The following is a 17,500-nucleotide window of genomic DNA, read 5'->3' as shown; positions in this document are numbered from 1 at the left end:
CCTAAAACTAACCCTAACCCTTACTCTAACCCTAACCTTAACCCTAACCCTAACCCTAACCATTACCCTTACCGTAACCCTAACCATAAACATAACCCTTACCCTAACCCTTACCCTTACCGTTTTCCTAACCCTAACGCTAACCCTAACCCTAACAAAACCTAACCGTAACCCTAACCCTTACCGTTTTCCTCACCCTAACCCTAACCCTAACACTAAACCTAACCCTAACCCTAACACTAAACCTAATCCTAACCCTAAACCTAAACCTAATCCTAACCCTAACCCTAACCCTTACCGTTTCCCTAACCCTAAACCTAACCCTAACACGAACCATAAACCTAATCCGAACCCTAACCCTAACCCTAACCCTAACGCTAACCCTAACCCTAACCCTAAACCTAACGCTAACCCTTACCGTTTCCCTAACCCTAACCCTAACCCTATCCCTAACCCTAACCCTAACCCTAACCCTTACCGTTTTCCTAACCCTAACCCTAACCCTAAACCTAAACCTAACCCGAACCCTAACCCTAACGCTAACCCTAACCCTAACCATAACCATAACCCTAAAGCTTACCCTTACCCTCACCCTAACCCTAACCCTAAAACTAACCCTAACCCTAACTCTAACCCTAACCCTAACTCTAACCCTAAACTTTACCCTAACCCTAACCCTAACCATTACCCTTACCGTAACCCTAATCATAAACATAACCCTTACCCTAACCCTTACCCTTACCGTTTTCCTAACACTAACCCTAACACTAACCATAACAAAACCTAACCGTAACCCTAACCTTTACCCTAACCCTAACCCTAACCCTTACCGTTTCCCTCACCCTAACCCTAACCCTAACACTAAACCTAACCCTAATCCTAACCCTAAACCTAATTCTAACCCTAAACCTAAACCTAACCCCAACCCTAAACCTAACGCTAACCCTTACCGTTTCCCTAACCCTAACCTTAAACCTAACCCTAACCCTAACCCTAACCCTAAACCTAACCCTAACCCTAACCCTTACCGTTTCCCTCACCCTAACCCTAAACCTAACCCTAATCCTAACCCTAACCCTAACCGTAACCCTAACGCTAACCCTAACTCTAACCCTAAACCTAACCCTAAACCTTACCGTTTCCCTAACCCTAACCCTAACCCTATCCCTAACCCTAACCCTAACCCTAACCCTAACCCAACCCTTACCGTTTCCCTAACCCTAACCCTAACCTTACCCCTAACCCTAACGCTAAGCCTAACCCTAACCCTAACCCTAACCCTAACTCTAACGCTAAACCTAAACCTAACCCTAACCCTAAACCAAACCCTAACCCTTACCATAATCCTAACCCTAACCCTAACCCTAACCCTAAACCTAAACCTAACCCTAACCCTAAACCTAACCTGAACCGTTACCGTTTCCCTAACCCTAACTCTAAACCTAACCCTAGCCCTATCCCAAACCCTAACCCTTACCCTAACACTAACCCTAATCCTAACCCTTACCCTTACCCTAGACCTAACCCTACCCCTACCCCTAACCCTAACCCTTAGCGTTTCCCTAACCCTAACCCTAACCCTAAACCTAAACCTAAAACTAACTCTAACCCTAAACCTAACCCTAACCCTAACCCTAACCCTTACCATTTCCCTATCCCTAAGCCTAACCTTAACCCTAACCCTAAACCTAACCCTAACCCTTACCGTTTCCCTAACCCTAAACCTAACCCTAACCCTAACCCTAACCCTAACGCTAACCCTAACCATAAGCATAACCATAACCCTAACCCTTAACCTTACCCTAACCCTAACCCTAAACATAACCCTAACCCTAACCCTTACCCATACCGTTTCCCTGACCATAAGCCTAACCCTAAGCCTAACCCTAAACCTAAACCTAACCCTAACCCTAAAACTAACCCTAACCCTAACACTAACCCTAACCCTAACCCTAACCCTCAACCTAACCCTAACACTTACCGTTTCCCTAACCCTAACCCTAACCTTAAACCTAACTCTAACACTAACCTTAACCCTAACCCTAACCCTAACCATTACCCTTATCGTAACCCGAACCATAAACATCACCCTTACCCTAACCATTACCCTTACCGTTTTCCTAACCCTAACCCTAACACTAACCCTAACACTAAACCTAACCATAACCTTAACCCTTACCCTAACCCTAACCGTAACCCTTACCGTTTCCCTAACCCTAACACTAACCCTAAACCTAAAACTAACCCTAACTCTAAACCTAACCCTAACCCTAACCATAACCCTACCGCTAACCCTTACCGTTTCCCTAACCCTAAACCTAACCCTAACCCGAACCCTAAACTTAAACCCAACCCTAAACCTAACCCTAACGCTAACCCTATCCTTAACCATTACCGTTTCCCTAACCCTACCCAAACCCTAACCCTAACCCTCACCCTAACACTAACCCTAACCCTAAACCTTACCCTTACCCTAAACCTAACCCTACCCCTAACCGGACCCTAACCCTTACCGTTTCCCTAACCCTAACCCTAACCCTAACCCTAAACCTAACCCTAACCCAAACCCTAAACTTAACCCTAACTCTAACCCTAAACCTAACCCTAACCATTACCGTTTTCCTAATCCTAAACCTAACCCTAACCCTAACCGTAAACGTAAACCTAACCCGAACCGTTACCATTTCCCTAACCCTAACCCTAACCCTAACCCTAAGCTAAACCTAACCCTAACCCTTACCTAACCCTAACCCTAACCCTAAACCTAACCCGAACCGTTACCGTTTCCCTAACAATAACCCTAACCCTAAACCTAACCCTAACCCTTTCCCTAACCCTAACCCTAACCCTAACCCTTACCGTTTCCCTAACCCTAGCCTAACGCTAATTCTAACCCTAACCCTTACCGTTTCCCTAAACCTAACCCTAACCCTAAACGTAACCCTAACCCTAACCCTAAACCTAACCCTAACCCTAACCCTTACCCTAACCCTAACCCTAACCCTCACCTTTTCCCTAACCCTAACCCTAATCCTAACCCTAAATGTAACCCTAACCCTATCCCTAAACCTAAACCTAACCCTAACCCTAACCCTAAGCCTAACCCTAACCATAATCCTTATCGTTTCCCTAACACTAACCCTAACCCGAACCCTAACACTAAACCTAACACTAACCTTAACCCTAACCCTAAACGTAACCCTAACACTAACCCTAACCCTAACCCTTACCGTTTCCCTAACCCTAACCCTAACCCTAAACCTAACCCTAGCCCTAACCCTATCCCTAACCCTAACCCTAACGCTAAGCCTAAACCTAACCCTAACCCTAACCCTCACCCTAACCCTTACCGTTTCCCTAATCCTAACCCTAACCCTAAACCTAACCCTAACCCTAATCCTATCCCTAACCCTAACCCTAACGCTAAGCCTAAACCTAACCCTACCCCTTACCCAAACCCTAACCCTAACCCGAACTCTAACCCTTACAGTTTCCCTAACCCTAACGCTAACCCTAACCCTAAACGTAACCATAACCCTAACCCTAACCCTTTCCCTAACCCTAACCCTAACCCTAACCCTTACGGTTTCCCTAACCCTAGCCTAACCCTAATTCTAACCCTAAGCCTTACCGTTTCCCTAAACCTAACCCTAACCCTAAATCTAACCCTAACCCTAAACCTAACCCTAACCCTAAACCTAACCCCAACCCTTACACTAATCCTAACGCTAACCATAACCCTAACCCCAAACCTAACCCTAACCCTAACCCTAACGCTAACCCTAACCCTAACCCTAAACCTAAACCTAAGCCGAACCGTTACCATTTCCCTAACCCTAACCCTAACCCTAAACCTGACCCCAACCCTAACCCTAAACCTAACCCTAACGCTAACCCTAACCCTAACTCTTACTCTAACCTTAACACTAAAGCTAACGCTAACCCTAACCCTAATCCTAACCCCTACCCTAAACCTAACCCTAACCCTAACCCTAACCCTTACCGTTTCCCTAACCCTAGTCCTAACCCTAATTCTAACCGTAACCCTTACCGTTTCCCTAACCCCAACCCTAAACCTAAACCTAACCCTAACCCTAAACCTAACCCTAACTCTATCCCTACACTTAACCCAAACCCTAACCCTAACCCTAAGGCTAACCCTAACCTTAACCCTTACCATTTCCCTAACCCTACCCTAACCCTAACACTAACCCTCACCCTAACACTAACCCTAACCCCAACCCTTACCTCAACCCTTACCCTTACCCTAAACCTAACCCTACCCCTAACCCTAACCTAACCCTTACCATTTCCCTAACCTAACCGTAACCCTAAGCCTAAATCTAAACCTAATCCTAACCCTAAACCTAACCCTAATCCTAAACCTAACCCTAACCCCTACCGTTTCCCTATCCCTAACCCTAACCCTAAACCTAAACCTAACCCTAACCCTAACCCTAACCCTAACCCTTACCGTTTCCCTAACTCTAACCCTAAGGCTAACCCTAACACCTACCGTTTCCCTAACCCTACCCCTAACCCTAAACCTAACTCCAACCCTAACCCTAACCCTAACTCTAGCCCTAACCTTAACCCTAACCCTAACCCTAACCATTACCCTTACCGTAACCCTAACCATAAACATAACCCTAACCCTAACCCTTACCCTTACCGTTTCCTAACCCTAACACTAAACCTAACCGTAAATGTAACCCTAACCCTAACCCTAACCCTAACCCTAACCCTTACCATTTACCTAACCCTAACCCTAACCCTAACCCTAAACCTAACCCTAACCCAAACCCTAAACCTAACCCTAACCCTAAGGCTAACCCTAATCCTAACCCTACCCTAAACCTAACCCTAACCCTTACCGTTTCCCTAACCCTAACCCTAACCCTTACAGTTTCCCTAACCCTAATCCTAACCCTAAAACTAAACCTAACCCTAACCCTAACCCTAAACTTAACCCTAAACATAAACCTTACCCTAACCCTAACCCTAGCCCTTACCGTTTCCCTAACCCTAAACCTAACCCTAACCCTGACCCTAACGCTAAACCTAACCATAACCAAGCAGAAATAAAAGCAGGTACACTGAAGTTGAACAAGGAAGGATGAAATATCCCAATTAGACAAGAAGTTCCCCAGCAGAAAGAGCAAACCCTAACCCTAACCCAAACGCTAACTCTAACCCAAACCCTAACCCTAACCCTAACCCTAAACCTTACCCTAACCCTAAACCTAACAATGACCTTTACCGTTTCCCTAACCCTAATCCTAACCCTAACCCTAACCCTAAACCTAACCATGACCTTGACCGTTTCCCTAACCCTTAACGTTTCCCTAACCCTAACCCTAACCCTACCCCTATCCCTAACCCTAACCCTAACGCTAAGCCTAAACCTAACCCTAAACCTAAACCTAACTCTAACCCTAACCCTTACCGTTTCCCTAACCCTAACCCTAAACCTAACGCTAACCCTAACCCTAACCCTTACCGTTTCCCTAACCCTAACCCTAACCCTAACCGTAACCCTAAACCTAACCCGAACCATTACCGTTTCCCTAACTCTAACCCTAACCCTAACCCTTACCCTAACCCTAACCCTTACAGTGTCCCTAACCCTAACCCTAACCCTAACACTAAACCTAACCCTAACCCTAACCCTAAACATAACCCTCACCCTACCGCTTCCCTAACCCTAACCATAACCCAAACCTGACCCTAACGCTAACCCTAACACTAACCCTAACACTAATCTTAACCCTAACCCTAAACATAACCCTAACCCTAACCCTAACCCTAACCCTTACCGTTTCCCTAACCCTAACCCTAAACCTAACCCTAGCCCTAACCCTATCCCTAACCCTAACCCTAACGCTAAGCCTAAACCTAAACCTAACCCTAACCCTAACCCTTACCGTTTCCCTAATCCTAACCCTAACCCTAAACCTAACACTAACCCTAACCCTATCCCTAACCCTAACCCTAACGCTAAGCCTAAACCTAACCCTAACCCTTACCCTAACACTAACCCTAACCCTAACTCTAACCCTTACCGTTTCCCTAACCCTAATGCTAACCCTAACCCTAAACGTAACCCTAACCCTAACCCTAACCCTTACCGTTTCCCTAACCCTAGCCTAACCCTAATTCTAACCCTAACCCTTACCGTTTCCCTAAACCTAACCCTAATCCTAACCCTAAACCTAACCCTAACCCTAACACTAACCCTAACCCTAACGCTAAGCCTAAACCTAACCCTAAACCTAAACCTAACTCTAACCCTAACCCTTACCGTTTCCCTAACCCTAACCCTAAACCTAACGCTAACCCTAACCCTAACCCTTACCGTTTCCCTAACCCTAACCCTAACCCTAACCGTAACCCTAAACCTAACCCGAACCATTACCGTTTCCCTAACTCTAACCCTAACCCTAACCCTTACCCTAACCCTAACCCTTACAGTGTCCCTAACCCTAACCCTAACCCTAACACTAAACCTAACCCTAACCCTAACCCTAAACATAACCCTCACCCTACCGCTTCCCTAACCCTAACCATAACCCAAACCTGACCCTAACGCTAACCCTAACACTAACCCTAACACTAATCTTAACCCTAACCCTAAACATAACCCTAACCCTAACCCTAACCCTAACCCTTACCGTTTCCCTAACCCTAACCCTAAACCTAACCCTAGCCCTAACCCTATCCCTAACCCTAACCCTAACGCTAAGCCTAAACCTAAACCTAACCCTAACCCTAACCCTTACCGTTTCCCTAATCCTAACCCTAACCCTAAACCTAACACTAACCCTAACCCTATCCCTAACCCTAACCCTAACGCTAAGCCTAAACCTAACCCTAACCCTTACCCTAACACTAACCCTAACCCTAACTCTAACCCTTACCGTTTCCCTAACCCTAATGCTAACCCTAACCCTAAACGTAACCCTAACCCTAACCCTAACCCTTACCGTTTCCCTAACCCTAGCCTAACCCTAATTCTAACCCTAACCCTTACCGTTTCCCTAAACCTAACCCTAATCCTAACCCTAAACCTAACCCTAACCCTAACACTAACCCTAACCCTAACCCCAACCCTTACACTAATTCTAACCCTATCCCTAACCCTAACCCCAAACCTAACCCTAACCCTAACCCTAACGCTAAACCTAACCCTAACCCTTACCGTTTCCCTAACCCTAACCCTAAACCTAAACCTACCCTAACCCTAAACCTTACCATTTCCCTAACCCTAACCCTAACCCTAACATTAAACCTAACCCTAACCCTAACCCTAACCCTAAACTTAACCCTAAACCTAGACCTAACTCTAACCCTAACTCTAGCCCTTACCGTTTCCCTAACCCTAACCCTAACCCTATCTCTAACCCTTACCGTTTCCCTAACCCTAACCCTAACCCTAAACCTAACCCTAGCCCTAACCCTATCCCTAACCCTAACCCTAACCCTAACGCTTAAGCCTAAACCTAACCCTAACCCTAACACTAAACCTAACCCTAACCCTAACCCTAATCATAACCCTCACCCTACTGCTTCCCTAACCCTAACCCTAACCCAAACCTGACCCTAACGCTAACCCTAACCCTAACCCTAACACTAAACCTAACACTAACCTTAACCCTAACCCTAAACGTAACCCTAACCCTAACCCTAACCCTAACCCTTATCGTTTCCCTAACCCTAACCCTAACCCTAAACCTAACCCTAGCCCTAACCCTATCCCTAACCCTAACCCTAACCCTAACGCTTAAGCCTAAACCTAACCCTAACCCTAACCCTAACCCTTACCGTTTCCCTAATCCTAACCCTAACCCTAAACCTAATCCTAACCCTAACCCTATCCCTAACCCTAACCCTAACGCTAAGCCTAAACCTAACCCTGACCCTTACCCTAACGCTAACCCTAATCCTAACTCTAACCCTTACCGTTTCCCTAACCCTAACGCTAACCCTATCCCTAAACGTAACCCTAACCCTAACCCTAAACCTTACCGTTTCCCTAACCCTAGCCTAACCCTTATTCTAACCCTAACCCTTACCGTTTCCCTAAACCTAACCCTAACCCTAACCCTAAACCTAACCCTAACCCTAACCCTAACCCTAACCCCAACCCTTACACTAATCCTAACCCTATCCCTAACCCTAACCCCAAAAGTAACCCTAACCCTAATCCTAACACTAACCCTAACCCTAACCCTAAACCTAACCCTAAACCTTACTGTTTCCCTATCCCTAACCCTAAACCTAAACCTAACCCTAACCCTAACCCTTACCTTTCCCTAACCCTAACCCTAACCCTAACACTAAACCTAACCCTAACCCTAACCCTAACCCTAAACTTAACCCTAAACATAAACCTAACTCTAACCCTAACCCTAGCCCTTACCGTTTCCCTAACCCTAACCCTAACCCTAACTCTAACCCTTACCGTTTCCCTAACCCTAACCCTAACCCTAAACGTAACCCTAACCCTATCTCTAATGCTAACCCTAACCCTAACCGTAACCCTAATCCGAACCCAACCGTTACCGTTTCCCTAACCCTAACCCTAAACCTAACACTAACCCTAACCCTAACCCTTATCGTTTCCCTAACCCTAGGCCTAACCCTAACCCTAAACCTAACCCTAACCCTAACTCTAACCCTTACCGTTTCCCTAACCCTAACCCTAACACTAAACATAACCCTAACCCTAACCCTAACTCTAACCCTAAACCTAACCCGAACCGTTACCATTTCCCTAACTCTAACCCTAACCCGAACCCTTACCCTAACCCTAACCCTAACCCTAACCATAACCCTCACCCTTACCGCTTCCCTAACCCTAACCCTAACCCAAACCTAACCCTAAAGCTAACCCTAACCCTAACCCTAAACCTAACCCTAACCCTTACCGTTTCCCTAACCCTAACCCTAACCCTAAACCTAACCCTAACCCTGACCACGCCTACACAGAACAATTCTTAGCAGATAGAGCTATATGAGTGGTAGTAATATCTCGGTTGTAAAGGATGAAGCACCACGCAGGAATAAAAGCAGGTACACTGAAGTTGAACGAGGAAGAATAAAATATCCCGATTAGACAAGAGGGTCCTCAGCAGAAAGAGTAATGCCGTAAGAGGTTCAACGGCAAAATACAGTATCCATTACCCAGGATGAAATCTTCCAAGAAGTAAAAGCAGACACCTTGAAGCTGCTTAGGGGACAATGAACGACCACGTTAACCGAACAACTAGCAGATAGAGCATTGTCGGTGGCAGGAGACTCCCCATTGTACTTGCTCAGAGACCACGCAGAAATAAAACCAGGTACACTGAGTTTGAACGAGGAGGAAGAAAATGCCCCGCTAAGACAAGAAGGTTCCCAGCAGAAAGAGCAATGCCCTATTGACTGCACTGGCAAAATCCAGTATCCATGACACTCTATGAAAACCTCCAGGAAGTGAAACGAGATACATTGAAGTTACTTGTGGTAGAAGAAATGACCAGGTTTACACAGAACAAATCATACTAGATAGAGCAATGTCAATGGTAGCTCTGTCTCCGTTGTACAAGATGAAGCACCACGCTGAAATAAAAGCAGATACACTGAAGGTATAGGGGGAAAAATAAAATACCCCCGCTTAGACAAACACGATCTTAGCAGATCGAACAATTCCGTCGAAGTTCAACGGCAAAATCCAGTACCAATTACATTGGGTGAAATCCTCGAAGCAACACGAGATACATTGAAGTTGTTGGTCAAAGAAATGACCATGTTAGAGCAATTTCGGTGGAAGTAAAGTCTCCCTTGTACCTGCTCAGAGACCACGACGAAATAAAAGCTGGTACACTGAAGTTGAACGAGGAAGGATAAAATATCCCTATTAGGCACAAGGTTCCTCAGCAGAAAGAGCAATGCCGTAGGAGGTGCAACGGCAAAATACAGTATCCATTACCCAGGATGAAATCTTCCAAGAAGTAAAAGCAGACACCTTGAAGCTGCTTAGGGGACAATGAACGACCACGTTAACCGAACAACTCCTAGCACATAGAGCATTGTCGGTGGCAGTAGACTCCCCATTGCACTTGCTCAGAGACCACGCAGAAATAAAACCAGGTACACTGAAGGTACAGGGGGAAAAACAAAATACCCCGCTTAGACAAACACGATCTTAGAAGATCGAACAATTCCTTCGAAGTTCAACGGCAAAATCCAGTACCAATTACATTGGGTGAAATCATCGAAGCAACACGAGATACATTGAAGTTGCTTGTGGTCAAAGAAATGACCACGTTCACAAGAAAAACTCTAGGAGATAGAGCAATTTCGGTGGAAGTACAGTCTCCCTTGTACCTGCTCAGAGACCACGACGAAATAAAAGCTGTTACACTGAAGTTGAACGACGAAGAATATAATACCCTGCTTAGCAGAAAGAACAACTCTTAGCAGATAGAGCTATATGAGTGGTTGTACTGTCTCGGTTGTAGTGGATGAAGCACCACGCAGAAATAAAAGTAGGTACACTGAAGTTGAACGAGGAAGGATAAAATATCCCTATTATGCACGAGGTTCCTCAGCAGAAAGAGCAATGCCGTAGGAGGTGCAACGGCAAAATACAGTATCCATTAACCAGGATGAAATCTTCCAAGAAGTAAAAGCAGACACCTTGAAGCTGCTTAGGGGACAATGAACGACCACGTTAACCGAACAACTCCTACCAGATAGGGAGCAGTAGACTGTTCGTTGTACATGCTCAGACACCACGACGAAATAAAAGCAGGTACATTGAAGTTGAAAGAGGAAGAATAAAATACCCCGCTTAGACAAGAAGGTTGTTAGGAGAAAGAGCAATGCTGTAGGGAGTACAACAGCAAAATCCATGACACTCTATGAAAACCTCCAGGAAGTGAAACGAGATACATTGAAATTACTTGAGGTAGCAGAAATGCCCAGGTTTACACAGAACCAATGATACTAGATAGAACAATGTCAATGGTAGTTCACTCTCCGTTGTACTTGAGGAAGCACCACGCAGAAATAAAAGCAGGTACACTGAAGTTGAACGAGGAAGAATAAAATAACCCGATTAGACAAGAGGGTCCTCAACAGAAAGAGTAATGCCGTAGGAAGTTCAACGGCAAAATACAGTATCCATTACCCAGGAAGAAATCTTCCAAGAAGTAAAAGCAGACACTTTGAAGCTGCTTAGGGGACAATGAATGACCACGTTAACCGAACAACTCCTAGCACATAGAGAATTGTCGGTGGCAGTAGACTCCCCATTGCACTTGCTCGGAGACCACGCAGAAATAAAACCAGTACAGTGAAGCAGATACACTGAAGGTGCAGGCGGGGGAAATATAATACCCGCTTGGACAAAAACGATCTTAGGAGATCGAATAATTCCGTAGGAAGCTCAACGGCAAAATCCAGTACCAATTACACTGTATGAAATCCTCGAAGTAACACGAGGTACATTGAAGTTGCTGGTGGTCAAAGAAATGACCACGTTCACAAGAACAACTCTAGGAGATAGAGCAATCTCGGTGGAAGTACAGTCTCCCTTTTACCTGCTCAGAGACCACGACCAAATAAAAGCTGGTACACTGAAGTTGAACGAGGAAGAATGAAATATCCCGATTAGACAAGAGGGTCTCAGCAGAAAGAGTAATGCCGTAGGAGGTTCAACGGCAAAATACAGTATCCATTACCCAGGAGGAAATCTTCCAAGAAGTGAAAGCAGACACCTTGAAGCTGCTTAGGGGACAATGAACGACCACGTTAACCGAAAAACTCCTAGCAGAGAGAGCATTGTCGGTGGCAGTAGACTCCCCATTGCACTTGCTCAGAGACCACGCAGAAATAAAACCAGGTACACTGAGGATGAACGAGGAAGAAGAAAATGCCCCGCTAAGACAAGAAGGTTCCCAGCAGAAAGAGCAATGCCCTATTGACTGCACCGGCAAAATCCAGTATCCATGACACTCTATGACCACTTTCACAAGAACAACTCTAGGGGATAGAGCAATCTCGGTGGAAGTACAGTCTCCTTTGTACCTGCTCAGAGACCACGAAGAAATAAAAGCTGGTACACTGAAGTTGAACGAGGAAGCATATAACAACCTGCTTAGCAGAAAGAGCAATGCAGTAGAAATTTAAACTGCAAAATCCTGTAAGCATTACACTGGATGAAAATGTTCAACACCAAAACCAGATACAATGAAGTTGCTTGTGGTAGAAGAAATGACCACGCCTACAGAGAACAACTCTTAGCAGATAGAGCTATATGAGTGGTAGTACTGTCTCGGTTGTAGTGGATGAAGCACCAAGAAGAAATAAAAGCAGGTACACTGAAGTTGAATGAGGAAGGATAAAATATCCCTATTAGGCAGGAGGTTCCTCAGCAGAAAGAGCAATGCCGTAGGAGGTGCGACGGCAAAATACAGTATCCATTACCCAGGATGAAATTTTCCAAGAAGTAAAAGCAGACACCTAGAGGTAGGGATTTCCCTAACCCTAACCCTAACCCGAACCCGAACCCTAACCCTGAACCTAACCCTCACCCGAACCGTATCCATAACCCTTGGCGTATCCCTAACTCTAAACCTAACCATAACTCAAAACCTAACCCTAACCCAAACCCTAACCCTAACCCTAACCCTAACCCTAACCGTAACCCTTACCGTTTCCCTAACCCTAACTCTACCCCGAATCCTAACCCTAACCCTAACCCTAACCCTAACCCTAACCCTAACCCTTACCGTTTCCCTAACCCTAACCCTTACCGTTTCGCTAACCCTAACCCTAGCCCTATCCATAACCCTTACCCTTACCCTAATCCTAACCCTTACCCTAACCCTAACGCTAACCCTAACCGTAAGCCTACACCTAACCATTACCGTTTCCCTAACCCTAACCCTAAACCTAACCTTAACGCTAACCCTAACCCTAACCCTAACCCTAACCGTTACCGTTTCCCTAACCCTAATCCTAACCCTAAACCTAACACTAAACCTAACCCTAACCCTAACCCTAACACTAAACCTAACCTTAACCCTAACCCTAACCCTAAACCTAACCTTAACCCTAACCCTAACCTAACCCTAACCCTTACCGTTTCCCTAACCCTAACCTTAACACTAACACTAACCCTAATCCTTACCGTTTCCCTAACGCTAACCCTAACCCTAACACTAACTCTAACCCTAACCCATTAACCCTAAACCTAACCCTAACCCTCACCCTTACCCTTACCCTAACCCTAACCCTAACCATAAACCTAACCCTAACCCTAACCCTAACACTAACTCTAACCCTAACCCATTAACCCTAAACCTAACCAAAACCCTCACCCTTACCCTTACCATAACCCTAACCCTAACCCTAAGCCTAACCCTAACCCTCACCCTTCCCCTACCCTAACCCTAACCCTTACCCCAACCCTAAACCTAACCCTAAAGCTAACCCTTACCCTAAACCTAACTCTAAACCTAATCCTAACCCTAACCCTAACGCTAACCCTAACCCTAACCCTAACCCTAATCCTTACCATTTCCCTAACCCTAACCCTAACCCTAACCCTAATTCTTACCGTTTCCCTAACGAGGAAGAAGAAAAGAAGGTTCCCAGCAGAAAGAGCAATGCCCTATTGACTGCACCGGCAAAATCCAGCATCCATGACACTCTATGAAAACCTCCAGGAAGTGAAACGAGATACATTGAAGTTACTTGGGGTAGCAGAAATGCCCAGGTTTACACAGAACAAATGATACTAGATAGAACAATGTCAATGGTAGTTCAGTCTCCGTTGTACTTGAGGAAGCACCACGCAGAAATAAAAGCAGGTACACTGAAGTTGAACGAGGAAGGATAAAATATCCCTAGTAGGCAAGAGGTTCCTCAGCAGAAAGAGCAATGCCGTAGGAGGTTCAACGGCAAAATACAGTATCCATTACCCAGGATGAAATCTTCCAAGAAGTAAAAGCAGACACCTTGAAGCTGCTTAGGGGACAATGAACAACTCCTAGCAGATAGAGCATTGTCGAGGGCAGTAGGGTCCCCATTGTACTTGCTCAGAGACCAGGCAGAAATAAAACCAGGTACACTGAAGCAGATACACTGAAGGTGCCGGCGGGGGAAATATAATACCCGCTTAGACAAAAACGATCTTAGCAGATCGAACAATTCCGTAGGAAGCTCAATGGCCAAATCCAGTTTGAACGAGGAAGAAGAAAAGAAGGTTCCCAGCAGAAAGAGCAATGCCCTATTGACTGCACCGGCAAAATCCAGCATCCATGACACTCTATGAAAACCTCCAGGAAGTGAAACGAGATACATTGAAGTTACTTGGGGTAGCAGAAATGCCCAGGTTTACACAGAACAAATGATACTAGCTAGAACAATGTCAATGGTAGTTCAGTCTCCGTTGAACTTGAGGAAGCACCACGCAGAAATAAAACCAGGTACACTGAGGATGAACGAGGAAGAAGAAAATGCCCCGCTAAGACAAGAAGGTTCCCAGGAGAAAGAGCAATGCCCTATTGACTGCACCGGCAAAATCCAGTATCCATGACACTCTATGACCACGTTCACAAGAACAACTCTAGGAGATAGAGCAATCTCGGTGGAAGTACAGTATCCGTTTTACCTGCTCAGAGACCACGAAGAAATAAAAGCTGGTACACTGAAGTTGAACGAGGAAGCATATAACAACCTGCTTAGCAGAAAGAGCAATGCACTAGAAATTTAAACTGCAAAATCCTGTAAGCATTACACTGGATGAAAACATCCAACACCAAAACCAGATACATTGAAGTTGCTTGTGGTAGAAGAAATGACCATGCCTACAGAGAACAACTCTTAGCAGATAGAGCTATATGAGTGGTAGTACTGTCTCGGTTGTAGTGGATGAAGCACCACGCAGAAATAAAAGCCGGTACCCTGAAGTTGAACGAGGAAGGATAAAATATCCCTATTAGGCAAGAGGTTCCTCAGCAGAAAGAGCAATGCCGTAGGAGGTGCAACGGCAAAATACAGTATCCATTACCCAGGATGAAATTTTCCAAGAAGTAAAAGCAGACACCTTGAAGCTGCTTAGGGGACAATGAACGACCACGTTAACCTAACAACTCCTAGCAGATAGAGCATTATCGGTGGCAGTAGGGTCCCCATTGTACTTGCTCAGAGACCAGGCAGTAATAAAACCAGGCACACTGAAGCAGATACACTGAAGGTGCCGGCGGGGGAAATATAATACCTGCTTAGACAAAAACGATCTTAGCAGATCGAACAATTCCGTAGGAAGCTCAACGGCCAAATCCAGTTTGAACGAGGAAGAAGAAAAGAAGGTTCCCAGCAGAAAGAGCAATGCCCTATTGACTGCACCGGCAAAATCCAGCATCCATGACACTCTATGAAAACCTCCAGGAAGTGAAACGAGATACATTGAAGTTACTTGGGGTAGCAGAAATGCCCAGGTTTACACAGAACAAATGATACTAGATAGAACAATGTCAATGGTAGTTCAGTCTCCGTTGAACTTGAGGAAGCACCACGCAGAAATAAAAGCAGGTACACTGAAGTTGAACGAGGAAGGATAAAATATCCCTAGAAGGCAAGAGGTTCCTCAGCAGAAAGAGCAATGCCGTAGGAGGTTCAACGGCAAAATACAGTATCCATTACCCAGGATGAAATCTTCCAAGAAGTAAAAGCAGACACCTTGAAGCTGCTTAGGGGACAATGAACGACCACGTTAACCGAACAACTCCTAGCAGATAGAGCTTTGTCGGTGGCAGTAGGGTCCCCATTGTGCTTGCTCAGAGACCAGGCAGAAATAAAACCAGGTACACTGAAGCAGATACACTGAAGGTGCAGGCGGGGGAAATATAATACCCGCTTGGACAAAAACGATCTTAAGAGATCGAATAATTCCGTAGGAAGCTCAACGGCAAAATCCAGTACTAATTACACTGTATGAAATCTTCGAAGTAACACGAGGTACACTGAAGTTGCTGGTGGTCAAAGAAATGACCACGTTCACAAGAACAACTCTAGGAGATAGAGCAATCTCGGTGGAAGTACAGTCTCCCTTTCACCTGCTCAGAGACCACGACAAAATAAAAGCTGGTACATTGAAGTTGAATGAGGAAGAATGAAATAACCCGATTAGACAAGAGGGTCTCAGCAGAAAGAGTAATGCCGTAGGAGGTTCAACGGCAAAATACAGTATCCATTACCCAGGATGAAATCTTCCAAGAAGTGAAAGCAGACACCTTGAAGCTGCTTAGGGGACAATGAACGACCACGTTAACCGAACAACTCCTAGCAGATAGAGCATTGTCGGTGGCAGTAGACTCCCCATTGTACTTTCTCAGAGACCACGCAGAAATAAAACCAGGTACACGAGGAAGGAGAAAATGCCCCGCTAAGACAAGAAGGTTCCCAGCAGAAAGAGCAATGCCCTATTGACTGCACTGGCAAAATCCAGTATCCATGACACTCTATGAAAACCTCCAGGAAGTGAAACGAGATACATTGAAGTTACTTGTGGTAGAAGAAATGACCAGGTTTACACAGAACAAATCATACTAGATAGAGCAATGTCAATGGTAGCTCTGTCTCCGTTGTACAAGATGAAGCACCACGCAGAAATAAAAGCAGGTACACTGAAGTTGAACGAGGAAGGATAAAATATGCCTATTAGGCAAAAGGTTCCTCAGCAGAAAGAGCAATGCTGTAGGAGGTGCAATGGCAAAATACAGTATCCATTACCCAGGATGAAATCTTCCAAGAAGTAAAAGCAGACACCTTGAAGCTGCTTAGGGGACAATGAACGACCACATTAAGCGAACAACTCCTAGCAGATAGAGCATTGTCGGTGGCAGTAGGGTCCCCATTGTACTTTCTCAGAGACCAGGCAGATATAAAACCAGGTACACTGATGCGGATGCACTGAAGATGCAGTGGGTGGAAATATAATACCCAGCTTAGGCAAAAACGATCTTAGCAGATCGAACAATTCCGTAGGAAGCTCAACGGCCAAATCCAGTTGGAACGAGGAAGAAGAAAAGAAGGTTCCCAGGAGAAAGAACAATGCCCTATTGAATGCACCGGCAAAATCCAGCATGCATGACACTCTATGGTATTCGATGAAGAACCAAGCAGAAAGAAAAGCAGGTACACTGAAGTTGAACAAGGAAGGATGAAATATCCCGATTAGAAAAGAAGTTGCCCAGCAGAAAGAGCAAACCCTAACCCTAACCCTAATCCTAACCCTAACCCTAACCCTAATCCTAACCCTAACCCTAATCCTAACCCTAACCCTAAACCTAACCCTAACCCTACACCTAACCATAACCTTTACCGTTTCCCTAACCCTAACCCTAACCTTAACCCAAACCTTAATCCTAAACCTAACCCTAACCCTAACCCTAACCCTACCCCTAATCCTAACCCTAACCCTAACCCTAACCCTAACACTAAACCT

Source organism: Megascapheus bottae, chromosome 38, assembly GCF_031878675.1.
Source record: "Megascapheus bottae isolate mThoBot1 chromosome 38, mThoBot2.hap1, whole genome shotgun sequence".
Taxonomy (NCBI): Eukaryota; Metazoa; Chordata; class Mammalia; order Rodentia; family Geomyidae; genus Megascapheus; species Megascapheus bottae.
Note: the sequence above shows the minus strand (reverse complement) of the source record.